Source organism: Sminthopsis crassicaudata, chromosome 5, assembly GCF_048593235.1.
Source record: "Sminthopsis crassicaudata isolate SCR6 chromosome 5, ASM4859323v1, whole genome shotgun sequence".
Classification (NCBI taxonomy): domain Eukaryota; kingdom Metazoa; phylum Chordata; class Mammalia; order Dasyuromorphia; family Dasyuridae; genus Sminthopsis; species Sminthopsis crassicaudata.
Window position 1 is genome coordinate 310,096,665 of NC_133621.1, and position 20,763 is coordinate 310,117,427.

The window sequence follows — 20,763 nt, forward strand, 5'->3', positions numbered from 1 at the left end:
ACTACAAATACAAAGTTATTTCTCCTACTCTTTTATCAGAATGGAAATCATTGTGCCAAAATGTAGTTCTTCTCCCCATTATGATATTCATTTAAGATTTTGAATCTCTCTAATATCTTTATCTTATAATATTACATATTCTACATAGGAGATGCCACAGGATGGAGTGGGATTATAAGATAAACCTGCAATCAAGAAAGACAGGAATCTGTAGGAGTTATGTGACTGAAGGCGATGAATACTTCGAGCCTAATTTTCCTCTTCTATATAATAAGAGTAATAATAACACCTGTTCCACAAAGTGTTGTGAACATTAAAGAAGATCATATATATATAAAGCAATACGTAACTTTTAAAGCTGGAATTGGAGATGGGATTTCATTCTTGGAGGAAATTTCTGAAGAACTTTCCTAACACTGATGTGAGTACTCTTCTCCCATTGTAGGTTTCTCAGAATCACATAGACAACATGTGCTAGAGACAGGACTCCAGGTTTCATTAAGTCACATTGCCTCCAACTCTCAAAACCAATCCATCCATAGCTTCCATTTACATAGGCATTTCTTTTGAAAGTTGTTGGAGGAATTTTGTTCCTTTTTTCATCTCTAAGAGAAAAAAAAAATTAGAAATAATGGGTAGAATTTGGGAAGGGAGTCAAATTAGGCTTAACAAAGTAGGGAACTTCTTAGCAATGTGTAATATCCAAAGGTGCTTCAAGAAGAAGGCATTCTTAATTATTGAATGTCTGATGACAACTTGGTCAATATATCAGAAAGGGGAAAGTTCATAGGCTCTATCATCTTATTATTAGAAACTATATTCTCTTTACATAGCCAAGGATCAGAGAAAATTTTGTGCCTTCCATAACACATGACTGAATCATACCGAGACAGCTGACTCATATAATTAGCTAATTCTTAAGATGGAATTGACTTTAGTGAAAATGTCCACCCAACCCACACAGGCACACACACGAGTTTATTCTCCAACACTGACAAAGCTGTACTTGCATTAATCAGGAATAAAATCCATTCTCTTTCCCAAATTTGTTTCACCTAGAATTTGAGAGAGCCCTTGCTTGGGCATGTGTGCATGCTATAAGATAATAACTACCAAACAATTAACTCTTCAGCTTTAGATTCTGTCTCTTAGTTCCTATTTCTCAACCCTGGCACAATTGACAACTATTATAAATAAGCAAATTGAAAGTTATTTTAAAAGCAACTCCCAGGGTATATCACTGGGTAGGGAGAGATGCTGCCTCATCTTCAGTGGCTGCCATGGCTACAAGAAGATACAATGAGAACAGATGCTGATAACAAGGAAAGATTCCAAGACTTTGTGTCCTCTGAGTGATCACTCTGGTTAATCAAGGCCCGATTCCTTGGAAACTGGCATCTGGGTGTGTTGTCCACAGAGCATCTGCAGAGAAATCTCACTGATTTCTGTGCATGGCTTTGGACAATGACATGGAGTGAGGATCCTGAGGGGGAATTGTCTGTGTGAAATCTCTTTGGTTTCCCAGTGGCTGTCTCTGACAGTAGTAATCCGGGTTTCAAGATCTGGGTGTCAATTCAGTCTCCAAATTCAATCTTGTTGGGAACTTTCATCATAAACAGCTGGCAAGAAGTTGCCTGGAGACAGTGACCATGTTATTTTTGGATCTTCTCCCACCGCCCCATCTCAAAGCCCTAGATCTTATAGGGATCTTATCCAACCTTCTTATTTTTCCATAAGGAAACTAAGATCAAAAAGAGAGTGTGACACACATAGAATTGACTTCATACTGCTTACTTTCTGAATGGATGAGGGGAAGACTTGGAGGAAGGGAAAGAATTTGAAACTCAAAAAAAAAATCAATGTTAAAATCAAATATATAAAAGTAAAAACAAATTGAATGAAATGATTTGGCCAAGTTCACATAAATAAGAAATAGCAAAGCAGGAGCTAGGTCATAGATTTTTTGGACTCTGACAATTTGATTATGACTTTAGAGAGATTAGGAGAAATGCATAGGTTCTATCATCAGACCTGAGTTCAAATTTGGTCTTGGATACTTGGAAGCTGTGTGACCTTGTACAAGTCACTCAATCCCTTCTTTACCTCATTATCCTTAATTATAAAATGAGGATGATAAAAGTATCTGCAATATTTATTTGCAATAATATTTGGAAAGTATTTACCACAGCACAAAGCCCATAGTAGACAAATATAGTTGGCTATTATTATTCTATAGCTTTGTCCACAAGAACCATAAATAATTAAGAGATATCATCTGTGACCTGATATTTTATTGGCTAAGCTTTATTTATTTATATATATATATATATATATATATATATATATTTATTTATTTATTTATTTATTTATTTATTTTTTTTGCTGAGGCAATTGAAGTTAAGTGACTTGCCCAGGGTCACACAGCTAGGAAGTGTTAAGTGTCTGAGGTCAGATTTGAACTCAGGTCCACCTGACTTCAAGGCTGATCTCTATCCACTGTACTACCTACATGCCCTGAGCTTTACATTTTCTCTGTGCTGAAAGCTTCAGGTAACTCAGACAACAGCCCAATTAACAGGCCATATTCAATACAACAGAATGTAAATCTCTCTCTCTCTCTCTCTCTCTCTCTCTTTCTCTCTCTCTCTCTCTCTCTCTCTCTCTCTCTCTCACACACACACACACACACACACACACACACACACACACAAACAATACACAGTCTTTCCCATAACCATACTCACTCAACTCATCCTGCACAATCACAAGTTTTTATCTGAATCTCCAAATTTCCCACCCATTGCATTGGCAGTATGCTGGCCAGTTTAAGAAAGACCATTGTCTATACTAATACTGGTTTTATAAGCTCCATGAGCATCATAAGGAAGAGAGCCTTGTGCCCATATAAAGGTTATTCACCACAATTGATGAACTGCCCTGCCACATTAAATTATAACTACACAAGGATCTGATATCTGACAGATAAGAATGAAATTCCTACCCATAGAGTCTGTAAATATTAATGAAGATAGTAAAATAGTATGGATGAGTTGGGACAGTGGGCCAAGTGAGTACATGGTTGGGCTTAAAATAAGTGGCATTTGAGGCCAGTAAGGTTACATGGTAGATAAGGCTCCAAGGACCTGACTTCAAATTCAGCCTCAGATACTCAGCTTACTACACTTACTATGAGATCTGGAGAGCCACTTAACCCCAATTGCTTCACTCAAAAAAAATTTAGCAAATGGCATTTTGATGTAAGAAACTGATCACATAAATGTTCATCTCTTGCATTATATTTACAAACCCCCTTTACCATGAATCCTACACTTAGCACCTTCTTAGGCAATGCTTCTGTCTGTGACACTGTCTCTTCCCTCTGCCTCTTCCCAGCACAATTACCTGCCAATCTGATTCTTGGTTACCATGATGCAATTCTAACACCCATATGTGCAAAGATATCCCATACTTCTCATTGACTCTACTCCAATCCCACTACTCAGCTGGGGAAATTTCAACAAAACCAAAACCAATCTCTATCATTAGCAGTATACTAGACCATTTGGAGCATTCAGTATACCATCTGCAATTCAGTAATGATTTCATGGAATCATTGAGATCATCTGAACCAAATAATTATCCCAATTTATAGCATCCCTATAGTGCAAATATGAAATCTACTAGAAGTCCTTCTGTGATGAGGAACTCACCCTTCCTCAAGGTGGTCCACAACATTGTCAAACTGCTGACATTGTTAGTATGTATTTTTTCTATACATAGATCTGTACATTCCTCTCTCCAACATCCTCTCCTGGTTACTGGTTCTGTCCTCTAGGGTCAAGCAGATACTTTCTCTACCTCATGAGAACTTTACTTGAAGGCAATTATCACGAATTCTATCCCATGTCTCCTCTGCACCAGGTGAATCATCGTTAATTAATACAAGTTATCCTCCTAAATCCTTGTCCTCCATCCTCCTATCATCCTGTATCTATCCTAAGGGTATGCGCTAGCTTATTCATCATTTTCTTAAAACGTGGTGCGCAGAACTAATTATACCGCTCCCGAAAGTGGAAGGAGCCTCAAACAATGACAACATGACTATAATAATAAACACAACAATGTTTTGGCCATAGAGAATATGTCTTATTTACTTAATTTTCCTCAGTGCCAAGAATGAGGTTGTTCCCATAGTTGGCACCTAACAAATGTTAGATAATGAATGAATGACTAAATGACTAAATGAATTATTGTTCAGTTAATCATAATACTCAAATAACACCTTCCATCTTCAGCTCTGTTGGATAATTGGCATATTCCTGAGTTTGTCCATGATATGCCCATTCCTGAATCATGCTATAAAAAGCTAGAGCTCTAGCCCAGGCATGAAGCAAAGTCTATCTTCACAATGGGCAGTAACTGTGTCCCTGTCAATGCTGTGAGTAGTGAAGTGGTAATTAGCTGAATTGATGATCACCCAGAGCAGCATGTTCCATCGAGGAGCTCCTGAGAATGTCACAGGCACAGGTGGCCAGGTTGGCAGCACAGAATTGCTCTTTTGGAAAAATTCAGGTGGCCAGTGGTAGGGGAGTATTGGGGGGGGAGACTAATTTTAATAAATCCCTAAAAATAGGATGCAGAATCAGAAGGGGGAATATCAGTTCCCATTTGTCAGGGACAGGTTTTTCCGAGGGAGTTCCAAAACCTTTTCTACTCGTGACTCATTTTTACTCAAGAAATTTTTATGTGATCCTGGGTATATAGGTATATAAACTAGATATACAAATCAAAGATTTACTGATAATAATCTTAATTTTGTGACCAACACATCCAATCATGTGGTTGTAAACTACACTAAGATTTAGAGCACATAGCAGCCCAGAGTTAGATTATTGTCCTGGGCACCCTCCAATGGATTTGCCAACTACAGAAAGAGGAAAATTTTCCTTGCAGATGTTCAGGTAATCTCTTTTCTGTGAGAGAATTCATTCATTCATCATCATCATCATCATCACTAACAATGACAACAGTAACAATGATAAAGACAATGACAATAATTGAAATAAACATTAGTCCACAAAGTATTTTATATGCATTGCTTCTCTGAAACAGGCAATAACTGTGGGGTAGTCACTGCAGGAAGTACATTCCTCATTTTACAGATGAGGAAACTGAGGCTCAAAGTGTTTATTCATTCACTTACTAACACGAGAGAGATGGTAGGATTATACATAATACAAACTTTTATAAGAACTTATATTTATAAAATGTTTTATACAGCAATTTCCTCATAATAATTCTGAATAAAATGTCAATAATAGGGATAAACCAAAACCAAAACTCAATCTCAGGTTTCCACCTTTTCAGCTTTGATGGTGGATTCCTCACAATAACTCCTATTTTATAAATGAAAAAAAATAAAGAAAAGTGAACAACCTGGCAATTAATGTTTGAGTGAAAGCTCAACCAGAATCCCAGATGGGATTGTTGTGTTCAATCGGTGGATTCACACTTGAGGAAAGAGGTGTTCAATTGTGTCCATATCAAGATAACCTGAAGGTGGAGGAGACTCAAAATGATGTTGTATGAAGATGAAGAACTGAAGATGAGTGAGTAGCCTGGAGAAAAGAAGAGTAAGGGGAGAATATGATCGGTGTCTTTGAATATAGAAAGTTTGTTATATGGAATGATTAATCTTGTCCTCCCTCACCTCAAAGTATACAGAGAGTTTGGCTTATATAAGAGAAAAAAAAAACAAGCAGAACCAAACCAATTTTCCCATTGTTCAAGTTGTTTGACTTTGGAGTGACCTCATTACCAATTCCCTATTACAGGGAATCTGTAAGTGAAGACTTCACAACTATTTGTCCGAAATGTTCCCAGTGTTCCACTGCTCAATTACAAATGGAACTAAATGTTCTCTGATGTCCTTTCAGCACACAGTGAGAGCCATCATTGTTCTCAAATACTTGAAGCTCTTTCATATGAAAGAGATATGGCATGGATTCTGCTTGGCCCCAAGGAGTAGCAAGATGCAGCTGTAAACCACTGGAGTCTCTGAAGCATAAAACATGTGTCATTCTGAGGGAAATGAGGAGACAGGAACATAATGTAGAATAAATGAAGACTTATGAAGAAGTACAGAAAAGAATCCTATCTGAAAAACGTGTCATGGGTAAGATTGAAGGATAAACATCAGATGACCTCTATGTTCTGTTAGTAGCCTCATGACATCAGGAGAAACTGAGGAACCTAGAGCAGGACAAAGCAATTCCCATGTAGAAACTGCATAAGGGATCATGGATTAGAGTAACACAAGGATAGATGAGCAAGGACTGATAATGATCTGAATCATTACAGGGACAAGTCAGAACAATGAGCTCCTAGATCTGTTTGGATGCATATGGAGGCATTTCTTATTAGTGAGAGCTATGCACAAGTGAGATGGACTGCCTTGGGAAGTAATGGGTTCCCCATTGCTGGAAGTTCGAGATCAGAGACTAAATGGCAACTATGGGATGCTGAAAACAGATTCTTGGTCAGTTGCAGAATAGACTTGATGCTCTGTGAGATTCCATCTGATTTGGAGACACCATAGTTCTGGGAATCAAAAATTTGGTGTGGGGCAGCTAGGCAGCGTTGTGGATAGAGTACCAGCCCTGAATTCAGAAGGACCCGAGTTCAAATCTGGTCTCAGACACTTAACACTTCCTAGCTGTGTGACCCTGGGCAAGTCACTTAACCCCAGCCTCAGAGGGGGGAAAAATGGTGTAATCTAGGGATGCCAGAGAAGGAAAAAATTAGACAAATTGTGGTTGTCAAGAAAGTCTTCATGGATAAGATGAGACTTAAAACTGGGTCTAACAAGTAGGATTTAAATTTAAATTAAATTAAATTAAAATTTAATTTAATTTAACTTTGAACAATTATAGAAGCCATAGAAGATCCTTGCAGTATTCAATGGATTCCTCTGTATGGGTGGTCCCTGTTACAATACAATTCAATTCAATTAAGTTCATCAAAAAGTGACTACATTTCTACTAAGTGCATGAAACTGTTCTGGGGGCTATGAAGATTTTTTCCCCCCCTGAGGCTGGGGTTAAGTGACTTGCCCAGGGTCACACAGCTAGGAAGTGTTAAGTGTCGGAGACCAGATTTAAACTTGGGTCCTCCTGAATTCAGGGCTGGTGCTCTATCCACTGTGCCACTTAGCTGCCCCTGATTTTTTTTAAGTCACACATTTCCTATAATCACAGAGGTCAGATTCAAGTATAAGACATAAGATAGACACCAATTCTCCATGCTTTCTCATTCTGTAGAATCCTTGTTCATCTTTGACAACCTAACTTTCATAGGGCTAATGGTTTTCTAGAATCAGTTCTCTGGATCTTCTGAGTATGTCATGGCTACCCCTGAATTCCATGAGCTGGCCTTTGAAGCTCCTTCTAGTTCATTATAAGATAAAACCTCTATTATCCTTGATCATGTATGCTGATGATGTAGCTTACATTTCTCCTCTTGTGGGAGTTGCCATTGATGATGTGCTGCCAACTATTTATACCCAATATACAAATAGCAGTAAAGTAAAATTATGCAAAATACTGGGAAAAGTCGGATGTTATATATAATGTTGCACATCCAGAATGCTGCATCTTTCTAGAAAGGCACAGGGAGATGTCTTCTCATCTTTGGAGCCAAATCTGATCAATATAATCTTTGTCAGTCAGTTATGAGGCATTTATTAAGCACCCACTGTGTACCAGATACTGTATGCCAGGAATACAAATAGAAAGACAGTACTTTTTCTCAAGGAGTTTTCATTGTAATGGGAAAAAAAAACAACACATGTAATAGGAAAAAATAGAAAGCTGAAAATCATGTGAGGAGCAGGGTGGGATGTATTGGGCATAACGGAGAAAGTCCTAGAACCAGAACCGTAGAATATAGAATGTCTGGGCTCAAAAACCTCAGAGATCATGTTGCTTAATGCTATTCCCATGGCCACCATGAAACAGAAGAAGCAGCTGTGCTTTCAGTCAGCCAAAAGTTTATTTTGAGCCTTGGGAAAAAAAATTGTACTTTGATAATTCTTAGTCATTATTATAAGTATTTGCATAATTTGTATTCTTCACCCAAGTGCAAAGAATAAATTCAGTTTGATAATCAAACCTATTCATCTGTTATTTATAATCTTTTTTTTTCCATCTAGGCTTCCTGCTGATGAACTCAGAATAGGAAAGGTGCAGTGGGCAAAATAAATTCCCTGAGCCCTGCTACCAATTCAAAAGTTCAAACACAAGAAAACATATGCTAGTTCAGATACAACTGACTTAGTTGCCTCATATCTTGTTTCAAAATTCTATCCCTTCCATGATACCTTCATTTTACTATCAATTTTTCCTTTCTAAGACATAGCATAGAACATATAGTCTTTCAATTCAATCATAATCAATAGATACTTATCCAGGAACCATTAATTATGATGCTGTGTGCCATTGATGCAAAATTGGAAAAGGACATTATTTCTATCCTTAATGACTTTATAATCTAAGATTGCCTCTCAAATGAACTTATGTTACATGTGTCAAATGCTTCTCCATGATGGATTCTTATCCTAAGACTTTTCTGTAAAGGCAACTTCCAATGTGAGAAGACAGGAGTGTCTTGTAAGGAACAACAACAAGAAAAGTGTCTCTGAAGGAGGAGAGCAATGAGGCATAAGCAAGAAAGAAAGATATTGGGAAGGGCTTTTAAAAGCCAAAGAGAGGATTTTATATTTGATCCTGATGTTAATAGAGATTTTTCCTGATTTTTACTGAATAGGGATGCAACATAGTCAGACCCTAACTTTAGAAAGATCAATTTGACAGCTGAGTGGAAGGTAGACTGAAATGGGAAGAGATTTGAGGGAGACCAATCATCAGATTATAACAATAGTCTAGACATGAGGAAACAAGACCTGAACCAAGGTGGTAGCAGTGTCGGAGGAAAGAAGGAGATCTTACATAAATGGGAACAGGACTTGGCGATTGACTGGATATGGGCAATGAAAGAAAGGGAGGAATCGAGAATGCCTAAATTTTTAATCTGACAGGAAGGATAGTATTTCAATAATAATAATAATAAAGTTCAGTAACAACAAAATTAAGTGATGATCAAATGTGACAGACTTAGCTCTTTTCGGCAATACAATGATCCAGGATAATTCCAAAAATCTTGGGATGGAAAATGCTATATTCATCCAGAGAGAGAGAGAGATTTGGAAACTGAAGATTGAAAAATATTGTTTTCATTGGAATTTTTTTGTTGTTTGCTTTTTCTTTTTTATGGTTTTTCCCTTTTGTTCTAATTTTTTTTCCTTTCACAGCATGACAAATATAGAAATATCTTTAAAAGGACTGCTTGTTGGCCTGGGGAGCAGAGAGAGAAGAGAGTGAGGGAGGAAAAAGTGTGAAACTTAAAATCTTACAAAAATAGATGTTGAAATTGTTACTTGTAATTGGAAAAATAAAATACTATTGATAATAATAATAATGAATAATAATGAAATTAGAAGAGGGTAGTTTGGGAGGAGGGGAGAGAAGAACTCAGTTGCAGACATGTTGAGTTGTCTATGAGACATTCAGTTTCAGGAGTACAGTAAACAGTTGGAGACGCATTACTAACTCAGAATAAACCTTTGCTTACAATAGATTCCCCCTTCCCTTTCCAATCTCTTTTCTTTTCTTGTCCAGTTCTATGATTTCACTGCTGTAGGGAATTTCTAGTGAATTAACACTTTCCTCTCAGGCCCATAGGTAGCCTTTCATCAACTTAGTATGAGAGTATTTTCTGCTGTATTGAGAAAGGGTCAAATGGGTTGTCTATTGACAAACAGTATATATAGCAGGGAAAGGACTTCAACCCAGATTTTCTCAAAAGTAGAAAAGAACAATAATGGCTTGAATGTTTTAGGAGCAGATCAGTTGACAGTTGGAAGCTATAATGTTGACAATGTGGGAAATCAAGTTGCAGCCTCACATGGGTACCAAATTAGGGCAGAGCTTGCTGGGTGTTCAGAACAAAGTATGAGGTATCTCAGTGAGAAATGAATTTCCTAACACTGTACAACAATTACCAACAGCTGAAACTAGAAAAGTCATGTCCATCACCATGACCCAAAGATGCTCGTCCTTTTCAGTAAATGACTCTCCAAAAACAGGGTGGTTCCTGCAATGGGAGAGCAGGTTTAATGGGTAAAAAGTTACCCAGAAACTCAGACTGGTTTCTCTAAACAAGGAACTTTATTATCATAAAAGGAACCAAGTAACATCGTGGAACTCTTTGGTCTGAGACAAACTTTGTTGAACCTAACAAAGATTTGCTGGGGCCCCAGACCTTGAAACACACAGCACAACACAAAATTCCTACACCTGGCTGAATTTAACAGCACCCCTCCCCTCCCTGCCCAGTAATAAACTGTCCACATAGAAACAAAGGTCCTACTTGGGTCCATTCCAGTTCCCATCAAAGTGGACAAAAATATATCCGTTTTTCTCTTCTGACCATTTTGTACTCTTTCTCCAAGACCATGATAAATTCAACAATTAGGAGGAGAATGGTCAGCATGAGTCTGAGAAGACTTGCTATATAAATGTATCATGTTTATGTTGATTGATGATTTTAAAATTAATAATTAAAGAACATTTATAAAATGGTCCTATGTGGACTTCTCATTTCAATAAGACTTTATGATCATAGAGAGCTTTGCAAATATGATTCCATTGATCCCCATCACATCCCTGTAAAGTATACACAAAAGTGATTATCCTTATTTTTTTTTATTTTCTTTTTTTTAAGTTAAAGCTTTTTATTTTTCAAAACATATGCACAGATAATTCTTTGACATTAACCTTTGCAAAAATCTTGTGTTCCAACTTCCCTCCCTTCTTCCATTCCCTTCCCTATATGGCAAGTATTCCAATATATTTTAAATCCAATATATGCATATATATTTATACAATTATCTTGATGCATAAGAAAAATCAAATAACAGCAGAAAAAAATGAGAAGGAAAATAAAATGCAAGCAAATAATAACAGAAAGAGTGAAAATGTTATGTTGTGAATCACACTCAGTTCCCACAGTCCTCTCTGTGGGTGTAGATGACTCTCTTCATCAAAAGATCATTGGAACTGGTCTGAATTATCTCATTGTTGAAGAGAGCCACATCCATCAGAATTGATAATCATACAATCCTGCTGTTGCTGTGTAAAATGATCTCCAGATTCTGTTCATTTCACTTTATATCAGTTCATGTAAGTCTCTGGAAGCCTCTCTGAAATAATCCTGCTGATCATTTTCTTACAGAACAATACTCTTCCATAACATTTATATACCATAACTTATTCAGCCATTCTCCAAATCACGGGCATCCAATTTCCAGTTTCTTGTCACTATAAAAAGGGCTGCCAAAACATTTTTGCAAATGTGGGTCCCTCTCCCTCAAAGATCTCTTTGAGATATAACCCCAGTAGAAACATTGCTGGGTCAAAAGTTATGTGCACAGTCTGATAACTTTTGGGGCATAGTTCCAAATTGCTCTCCAGAATTGTTGGATCCATTCACAGTACTACCAACAATGTATCAGTGTCCCAGTTTTCCCACAGCCCCTCCAACATTCATTATTTTTTCCTGTCATTTTAGCCAATCTGACAGGTATATAGTGCTCTCTTAGAATTGTCTTAATGTGCATTTCTCTGATCAATAATGACTTGGAGCACCTATTCATATTACTAGAAATAGTTTCAAATTTTTCATCCGAAAATTTCCTGTTCAGATCTTTTGACTATTTATCAGTTGGAAAATGACGAATTCATATAAATTTGAGTCAATGCTCTCTATATTTTAGAAATGAGGCCATTGCCAGAACCCTTGAATGTAAAAATGTTTTCCCAATTTATTGCTTCCCTTCTAATCTTGTCTGCATTAGTTTTGTTTATACAAAAACTTTTTAACTTAATATAATGAAAATTATCTATTTTGTGATCAATAATGATCTCCAGGTCTTCTTTGGTCACAGATTTCTTTCTCCTCCATAGATCTGAGAGGTAAACTATCCTGTGTTCTTCTAATTTGTTTAAAATATCACTCTTCATGTTTAGATCATGAACCCATTTAGACCTTATCTTGGTATACAATGTTAGGTGTGGGCCAATGCCTAATTTTTGCCACACTGGTTTCCAATTTTCCCAGAAGTTTTTGTCAAATAGTGAGTTCTTATCCCCAAAGTTGGCGCTTTATTATTATAATCATTGACTATTTTGTCCTGTGACTCTAATCTATTCCACTGATCTATTATTCTATTTCTTAGCCAGTATGAAATGTTTTTGATGACTGCTGCTTTATAATATAGTTTTAGGTCTGGCTCAGCTAGGCCACCATCATTGAATTTTTTTTTTTTTATTAATTCCCTTGGAGTTCTTGACTTTTTGTTCTTCCAGATGAACTTTGCTATTAATTTTTTTTTTCTAGATTTGAAAAATTTGGTATGGCCCTAAATAAGTAATTTAGATAGTATTGCCATTTTTATTATATTTGCTTGGCCTACCCATGAGCGCTTGATATTTTTCCAACTTATTCGATCTGACTTCATTTTTGTGGAAAGTGTTTTGTAGTTGAATTCATATGGTTCTTGACTTTCCCGTGGCAGACAGATTCCCAAATATTTTATATAATTGACAGTTATTTTAAATGGAATTTCTCTTTGTATCTCTTGCTGCTGGACTTTGTTGGTAATATATAAAAATGCTGATGATTCATCTGGATTTATTTTGTATCCTGCAACTTTGCTAAAGTTGTGAATTGTTTCTAGTAATTTAGTTGATTCTCTCTCTTTTAAATTTTTTTTTGCTGAGGCATTTTGGGTCAAGTGACTGGCTGGGTGTCACACACTTGCCTAGTGTAATACTAGGAAGAGTTAAGTGCCTAAACCCAGATCTTATTGGGAATGGTTCTAGTCTGTCCCCATTACATATGATGCTCGCTGACAGTTTTAGATAGATGTCACTAACTATTTTAAGGAAAAATCCATTTATTCCCATACTCTCTAGTGTTTTGAATTAGGAATGAGTGTTGGATTTTATCAAATGTTTTTTTTCTGCATCTATCAATATAATCATATGATTTTTGTTAGTTTAGTTACTGACATAGTGAATTATACTAACAGTTTTCCTAATATTGAATCAGCCTTGCATTCTTGTATAAATTCTACTTGGTTGTGATGTATTATCTTGGCTATGATTTTCTGTAATGTCTTTGCTAATATTTTATTAAAAATTTTTGCATCAATATTCATTAGAGAAATTGGTCTATAATTTTCTTTCTCTGTATTCACCCTACCTGGTTTAACTATCAACACATATCTATGTCATAAAAGGAATTTGGTAGGACTCCTATTTTCCCTATTTTTTCAAATAGTTTATATAGTATTAAAATTCTTGTTCTTTAAATATTTCATAGAATTCACATATAAATCCATATGGCCCTGGGGATTTTTATTAGGGAGTTGATTAATAGCTTGTTCTATATCTTTTTTCTAAAATGAGACTATTTAAGTAATTTATTTCCTCTTCTGTCAATTTGGGCAATCTATATTTTTGTATATATTCCTCTATTTCACTTAGGTCATCAAAGTTATTGACATAAAGCTGAGCAAAATACTCCTGATTATTGCTCTAATTTCATCCTCATTGATGGGAAGTTCTGCCTTTTCATTTTTGAGGCTAACAATTTGATTTTCTTCTTTCCTTTTTCCAATCAAATTAACTAAAAGTTTGTCTATTTTGTTGAGTTTTTTTTTCCATAAAAATTCTTAGTTTTATTTATTAATTTAATAGTTTTATTTTTAGTTTCAATTTTTTTAACTGCTCTTTTTATATTTAAAATTTCAAGTTTGGTATTTAATTGGGGGGAGTTAATTTGTTCTTTTTTCTAGCTTTTTTAGTTGCAAACCCAGTTCATTGATTTTTTCTTTCTCTGTTATGCAATTAAGCATCTAGAGATATAAAATTTCCCCTTATTACCATTTTGGCTGCATCCCATAAATTTTAGTATGTTGTTTCATTATTGTCATTTTCTTGGATGAAATTATTGATTATGCCTATGATTTTCTGTTTCATCAATTTATTCTTTAGCATTAGATTGTTTAATTCCCAATTAATTTTTGGAATATTTTACCCTGATCTTTTATTGAATGTAATTTTTAGTGCATCATCATCTGGAAAAAATGCATTTGCCACTTCTGTCTTTCTGCATTTGATTTTGAGGGGTTTATGCCCTAATATATTCTCATATTTTAATAGGTTCCACGAATTGCCAAGAAGAAAGTGTATTCCTTTTTGTCTCCATTCAATTTTCTCCAAAGAGCTATCATATCTAACTCTTCTAATATTCTACCTATCTCCTTAACTTTTTTCTTATTTGTTTTGTTTTGTTTTGTTTTGTTTTGTTTTGTTTTGTTTTGTTTGTTTGTTTTAGTAAGATATAGTTTCCTTCCTTATCTCTTTTAATTAGATCTATTTTTGCTTTTGCTTGATCTGAGATTAGGATCACTACCCCCATTTTTTTTTTTTTTACTTGACCTGAAATATAATAGATTCTGCTCCAGCCTTTTACTCTGTATGTATCACTGTGCTTTAAATGTGTTTCTTGTAAACAACATATTGTAGGATTCTGCTTTTAATCCAGTCTGCTATCTGCTTCCATTTCATGGGAGAGTTCATTGCATTTACATTCACAATTAAAATGACTAAATTCTCTATTTCCTGCCATCTTATTTACCCCAAATTATATTTTGTGAAGTCTGGGTTAACTCCCTGTTGACTTCAGGATCAGCCAGGGTCAGGAAAGGCAAAATCTTTGGTCTTTAAGGGAAGAAGTAAAGGAGACAGACAAAACTCCACGAGGCTCGCCACCAACCTCCCTTCTCCTCTTCATCCTCCTTCAAAGTGACTCTGGCTTGTCTTACTTCACCCTCTAATCCCGCCTACAATTATCTGTATACACCAAAGATCAAGCTAGCACAGAATAGTGAGAAGGGCTATTTTCCAAGCATGTGCTAATAAAGTATTGTCCAAACAGGAGTTCTCAAACTACAGCCCACAGGCCAGATGCTGCCCGCTGAGGACTTTATGCGACCCACCGGGTTATGGCAAATGAGCTGAGGGGCAGAGACAGAGTGTGAGGTTTTATTTTTACTATAGTCTGGCCCTCCAACAGCCTGAGGGACAGTGAACTGGCCCCCTATTTAAAAAGTTTGAGGACCACTGGCCCAATAGGTAATTAGCCTTAAGTGCTCGGTTATCTGATTCCAGTGTACCTATTCAGAGTTTCAGACCTTCATAATATTTTTCCTCTCCTTTTTCCCTTTCCCTCCATCTCAGTATTTTGCTTCTGACCACCACCTCCCTGAAGCAATCCTCCTTTTTTATAGCCCCTCCTCCTTTCTTATATCTTTCCCCTACTTTTTCTGTTTTCCCTTCTATTAGCTTCCCCCATTTTTTCCCTTTTCCCTCCCAGTTTCCTATAAAATGAGACAAGTTTATCTATGAAACAAAATATTTCTAATGTTTTCTCTTTGAGACAAATCTGATGGGAGTAAGATTCATACAATGTTCATCCCCCTCTTTTATTTCCCTTAATTATAAGAAACTTTCTTTGCCTCTTCATGAGATAGAATTTCCTTCATTTTACCTTCATTTCCAGTACAATCCGCTTTCTACCTCTAGTTTCTTTTTTATATTCTGACAGCAAAATCAAATTATATCTGCACTCTTTATGCATACCTACAACAGAGAAATAGTTCTCTTTTCTTTTTTTTTACCGTTTTATGCTTCTCTTGAGTTCTATATTTGGAAGTCAAATTTTTTGGTCAGCTCTGGTCTTTTCATCAGAAATGGATGAAATTCACCTGTATCAATGAATGTCCATCTTCTCCCCTAAAAGAAAATGCTCTCTTTAGCTGGACAGTTTATTCTTGGCTGCATTCCAAGTGCCTTTCCCTTTTGAAACATCAGATTCCAGGCCCTTTGATCTTTTAAGGTAGAAGATACTAGGTCATGGGTAATCTTGATTGTGGCTCTTTGGTATTTGAAGTATTTCTTTCTGGCACTTTGCAATATTTTTTCCTTGGTCCAATAGTTCTGAAATTTAGCCAGGATATTCCTTGGGGTTTTCATTTTGGTGTGTCTTTCAGGAGGTGATTGGTGAATTCTTTCAATGGCTGTTTTGCTTTCTTATTCTAGGATCAGGGCAGTTTTCTTTGATGATTTCCTGAAAGATAATGTCTAGGCTCTTTTTTTCATCATGGTTTTCAGGAAGTCCAATAATCCTAGGATTGTCTCTCCTAGATCTATTTTCCAGGTCACTTGTTGTTCCAAGCAGGTTTTGCTTGAATTTTTCTTGATGTCTCATTGAGTCATTCATTTTTATTTGTTTAGTTCTGATTTTAGTGAATTGTTTTCCTCATTTATCTCTTTTAATTCTTTTTGCACTGAAGTTTTAAATGAGTGGTTTTGTTCTATGGGTTTTTTTTTTCCATGTCAAAAATTCTGTTTTTTTAAGTAGTTATTTTCTTTTTTAGTCTCACAAATTCTGTTTTCTCAGGGAGTTTTTTTTTCTTTTTCCATTTTGTCAAATTTATTTTGTAAGGCATTTTCTTCAGATAATTTATGTGTTTCCTTTTCCAAACCGTCTTACAAAGTTTTCATTTTCTTTCCCCATTTTTCTTTTAACTCTCTTTTAAGATCCTGTTTCATTTTTCCCAAGAAAGCTTTGTGATATGGGCACAAAATTTTAGCAACTTTGGGGCTTCACCTGGAGATGATCTGCTTTTAGTGATCTCAGAGTTTGAAATCTGTTCTTCTCTTTCACCATCACTATCACCATGGTCTGAATTCTTTTTGCTTTTTTGCTCAATTTTTTTTTAAGTTGAGGTCTGCTCTTAGTGTAAGGGGAAGATTGTCCAAACTTCCTCCACAAGTGGCAGTGGCTACACTGAGTCATCTATAAGACTTCATTTGCTCTTTAATGGGAAAGTACTATACTGGAAGCAGGGGCCATGCCCTCACCACTCAGTGGACCAGATTTCATTAACATCATTGACTTTCTTACAATGGGAAAATCAGCTTCATGCCCTAGAGGTTGACACATTGATTAATTTAGAGGAAACTTCTTCCGTATTCATAAAGAGGTAACTTTTCAGAAGCTTTGACAGATTAGGTGATCTAAGCCCTTATGATCCCTTCACCAGGAAGTGATGTGAGGAGAGTAATCAGCTAGGAAATAGGAAATCTGGATTCTGGTCATGGTCCTGTCACTGATTTACTGAGTGACCTTGGGCACTCAGCTAACACAGGGACAGACATGAAGGAGATATTTAATTAATACTCTTTGAATTGCATTGAATCAAATTGAATTCCATCTTGGTCCAAAGACTGTTCCTACCTTGAACAGTCTCTTTATTTGAAGTCCAATGATTCCACATAGAGAAGGATTCTAATATCAGTATTCTAGGCTTGAGGAATTAGTGTTTCATGATGGAAGGGCAAATTCCCCTTGGTGCCCAGGGGGAAACAAGCCCCAAAGAGCCAGAAAATTGTTTTATATTTCCTTAAGATAAGGGTTCAGAATCTAGACCCATTTGGCAAGTATGTGAAACTTCTAGCCCCCTTCTCAGAATAATTAATGATTTTAAATGCATAAAATTAAATACTCAGAATTATAATGAAAACCAATTATGTTGTAGTACAGTTAGAAAGTTTCTATAAATATATGTGTGTATATATAGTATGTATTACATCTGTACACATACACATATATGTCTATGTATGTGTTCATGCATATATGTATGTATGCATAGTGTAATTCTGGGCAGTCCAGAGAGTCGATAGATCCCTTAGAATCTAGTTTTTAAATGCCTAAAATAAATACACAGGATTATGAAGAAAATGAGTTATCTTGAAATTCAATTATCAAAATACAAAACAAAACCAAAATCAAATTCAGGATTCTAAGGTTAAAAGATCTTATAGTAGAGCAAGCAGACATCGGCTGGGGCTACTGCATTTCTGGTACAAGGTAAAGACTGTTTCTCATTTGTATACATCTGCAAAGCCATCATGGTGAAAAATATATGGGTCTAAAGTTGAGACACCATATACCCACACATCTGGGTAAGTCCTTTCTTTTGTCTGGACCTAGCTTTCTGGAAATAGTAAACCTGACACTCCCTCACCCCAACGGCTGATGGAAAGACATTATTTTTGAACCCCTGAAAGGACACAGACAATTGAGGTCTCATTACTCTCTCCTTTGACTTAGAACTGAAAAATATCTCTCTTCCCTGTGATTGGTCAACCCAGCATGGAAGGAATAAATCCCCTCTCCTCCCAGCTACATAACCAGGGCTATCAATCCTGTTTGATATGCATGATGGTTGGATTTTGCGAAGCAGAGAAAGGTAAAAATTACAAAACATTAGAAAATGAAAAGAAAAATCATTTTTGCTTTTGTGGAAATCACAGGCAGAAATATTGTATTTCTGATGAGAGATGATCAAGGTTATTGTGGGATATTCAGACCTGGCCCCACATAGTTTTAAACTGTGTACCTTGAGACCCCCTGTACAAATCAATACTATGACATAACCAGGTGCACAACTCTTAGAAATTAGTCTGTCTATACTTCATGCAAATCTGACTTCCACATTTCACATCTATTTCCTTAACTCTCTCACCTCACATCCTCGAACCTTTGGCTGGAATGATTTGTATACATCTCTTGTCACCCAAACCTTCTCAATGATGCCAAAGTCATCTTACGCCCATCTTATTTCATTGGCTGAACCTTTATCTGGCAGTATTGGTTAGCAAAATAGAGTCTAAGGCATTCTCATCATAATTCACAAATCCAACTAGAGCAAAAATTGCCCCAAGTCTGTGGTAATTGAAATTTCCGTAAGAAGACATCCAGATTTGTAAAGTCTTCAAAAAAATGATAGAATGAATTACTCAAAGCCTCCAATCACGTTATGTCTCTAGAGGTCTTGGCCCTTTTTCCATCACCATGTGACAGTGACTCAGTGTGAACACTATGTCTTCTTTTTTTGTTGGTATCCTGTCTTATGACTCTTCATGACCTCATTTGGGATTTTCTTGGCAAAGATACAAAAGTGTTTTGCTATGTTCTTATTCAACTCATTTTACAGAAAAGGAAACTGCAGCAAGCAATGACTTGCCCAGCTAGTATGTGTCTGAGGTCAAATTTGAATTTAGGTCTTTCTGATCACACTCATAGGCTCATAAGTTAGGAGCTGGAAGAGACCTTAGAAGCAATCAAATCCATTCTCCTTAATAGAGATTAACAAACTAAGACAACAGTAAATAAAGTTTCTGGCTTAGAGCCATGTAGAGTTGAGTTCAAATTCAGCCTCAGAAACTTCTTAGTTGTGTGACTCTATTTTACCTTTTCCTCCCTTAGTTTCCTCAACTGCATAATAGGGATAATAATGACTATTTTAATAATAGCATCTACTTTTCAGGTTGTTGTGAGGATCAAATGTGATACCATTTTAAAGAGATTTAGCTCAGTCCCTTTTACAAAGTATGTTCTTTATCAATGCTTATTCCATTATTTTCCCTTCCCTGACTCTAACAGGTGTCTAAGTTTGGATGTGGACTTGAACTTCTTGACTCCACCTCCAGCAAACTGTCCACTGCATCGTCCAGCTGTCCTGATGGAAATAGAGCAAACATATGTATATATAAATATTTGTATGGCTGTATATGCTATGTATATGTACACATATGTGTGTTTATATAGTATCTCTGTTTAGGTGGTCTTTGTATATGTGTGCACTTGTACACGTGTGCATGAATGTGCAAAGAATAAGATGTATAAGTCTTTTTTGAGCACATTCTCTTAACCTGTCATTGATGAACTTCTCTTTTTTTCTGGAACAACTGTATTTCAATATAATTGGCTGGTTTCCATTCTAATCCCAAGTATTTGATCTTGTGCATTTAAAAACATTATTCTCAGATAGGTTCCCTTACCTTCACCAAACTACTGAAGGGTAAATGAAATAAGAAAGGTAAGAATCTTTGGGCTGGAGGACAAAGAGGTCTTCCCATCCAGCTTTCCCAGTACTCTTCCACTACAAATGGCACAGACCAGACAGCAAGTGGGAGCTTCATAATTCCTTTACATTTTGGATACTGAAGTATTATGGCCCAGAGTTTGAGGCAGGAATAACCATTCCTATTCTAACAATGCAAAAAAAAATCAGGAATAGTAAATAAAAATCTTCAAGACCAAAAGGCCAAATGAGGAAAGCTGGCTCTAAGCCTAACTCCTAAACAGATAAATCAGCAATGAGATTCTTAAGGAAGGGAGAAATATAATAACAAGCATCCTAGAAAAGGTCACAAAACAAAGATTCACTCTTTCAAGGAATGTCAAACAAAATCAATAAATAAAAAGAAGGACATTATTCAGATTACCCCAGAAATTAGTGGAATAACATCAAAATAATTGGAATGATATAAAAGACAAAAAAGTTAAAAAGGAAATTAGAGAGGAAATATAGTGGATATTAAAAATCTTGACAAAGAAATAAATAAGATCAACATAATAAATAATTTGAGCTCATTAAGTAGATTCTCTTCAATAAAAGCCATTTGAGGTATTCTTCCAAAATAAACAAAAGTTGAGTTATATATTCTC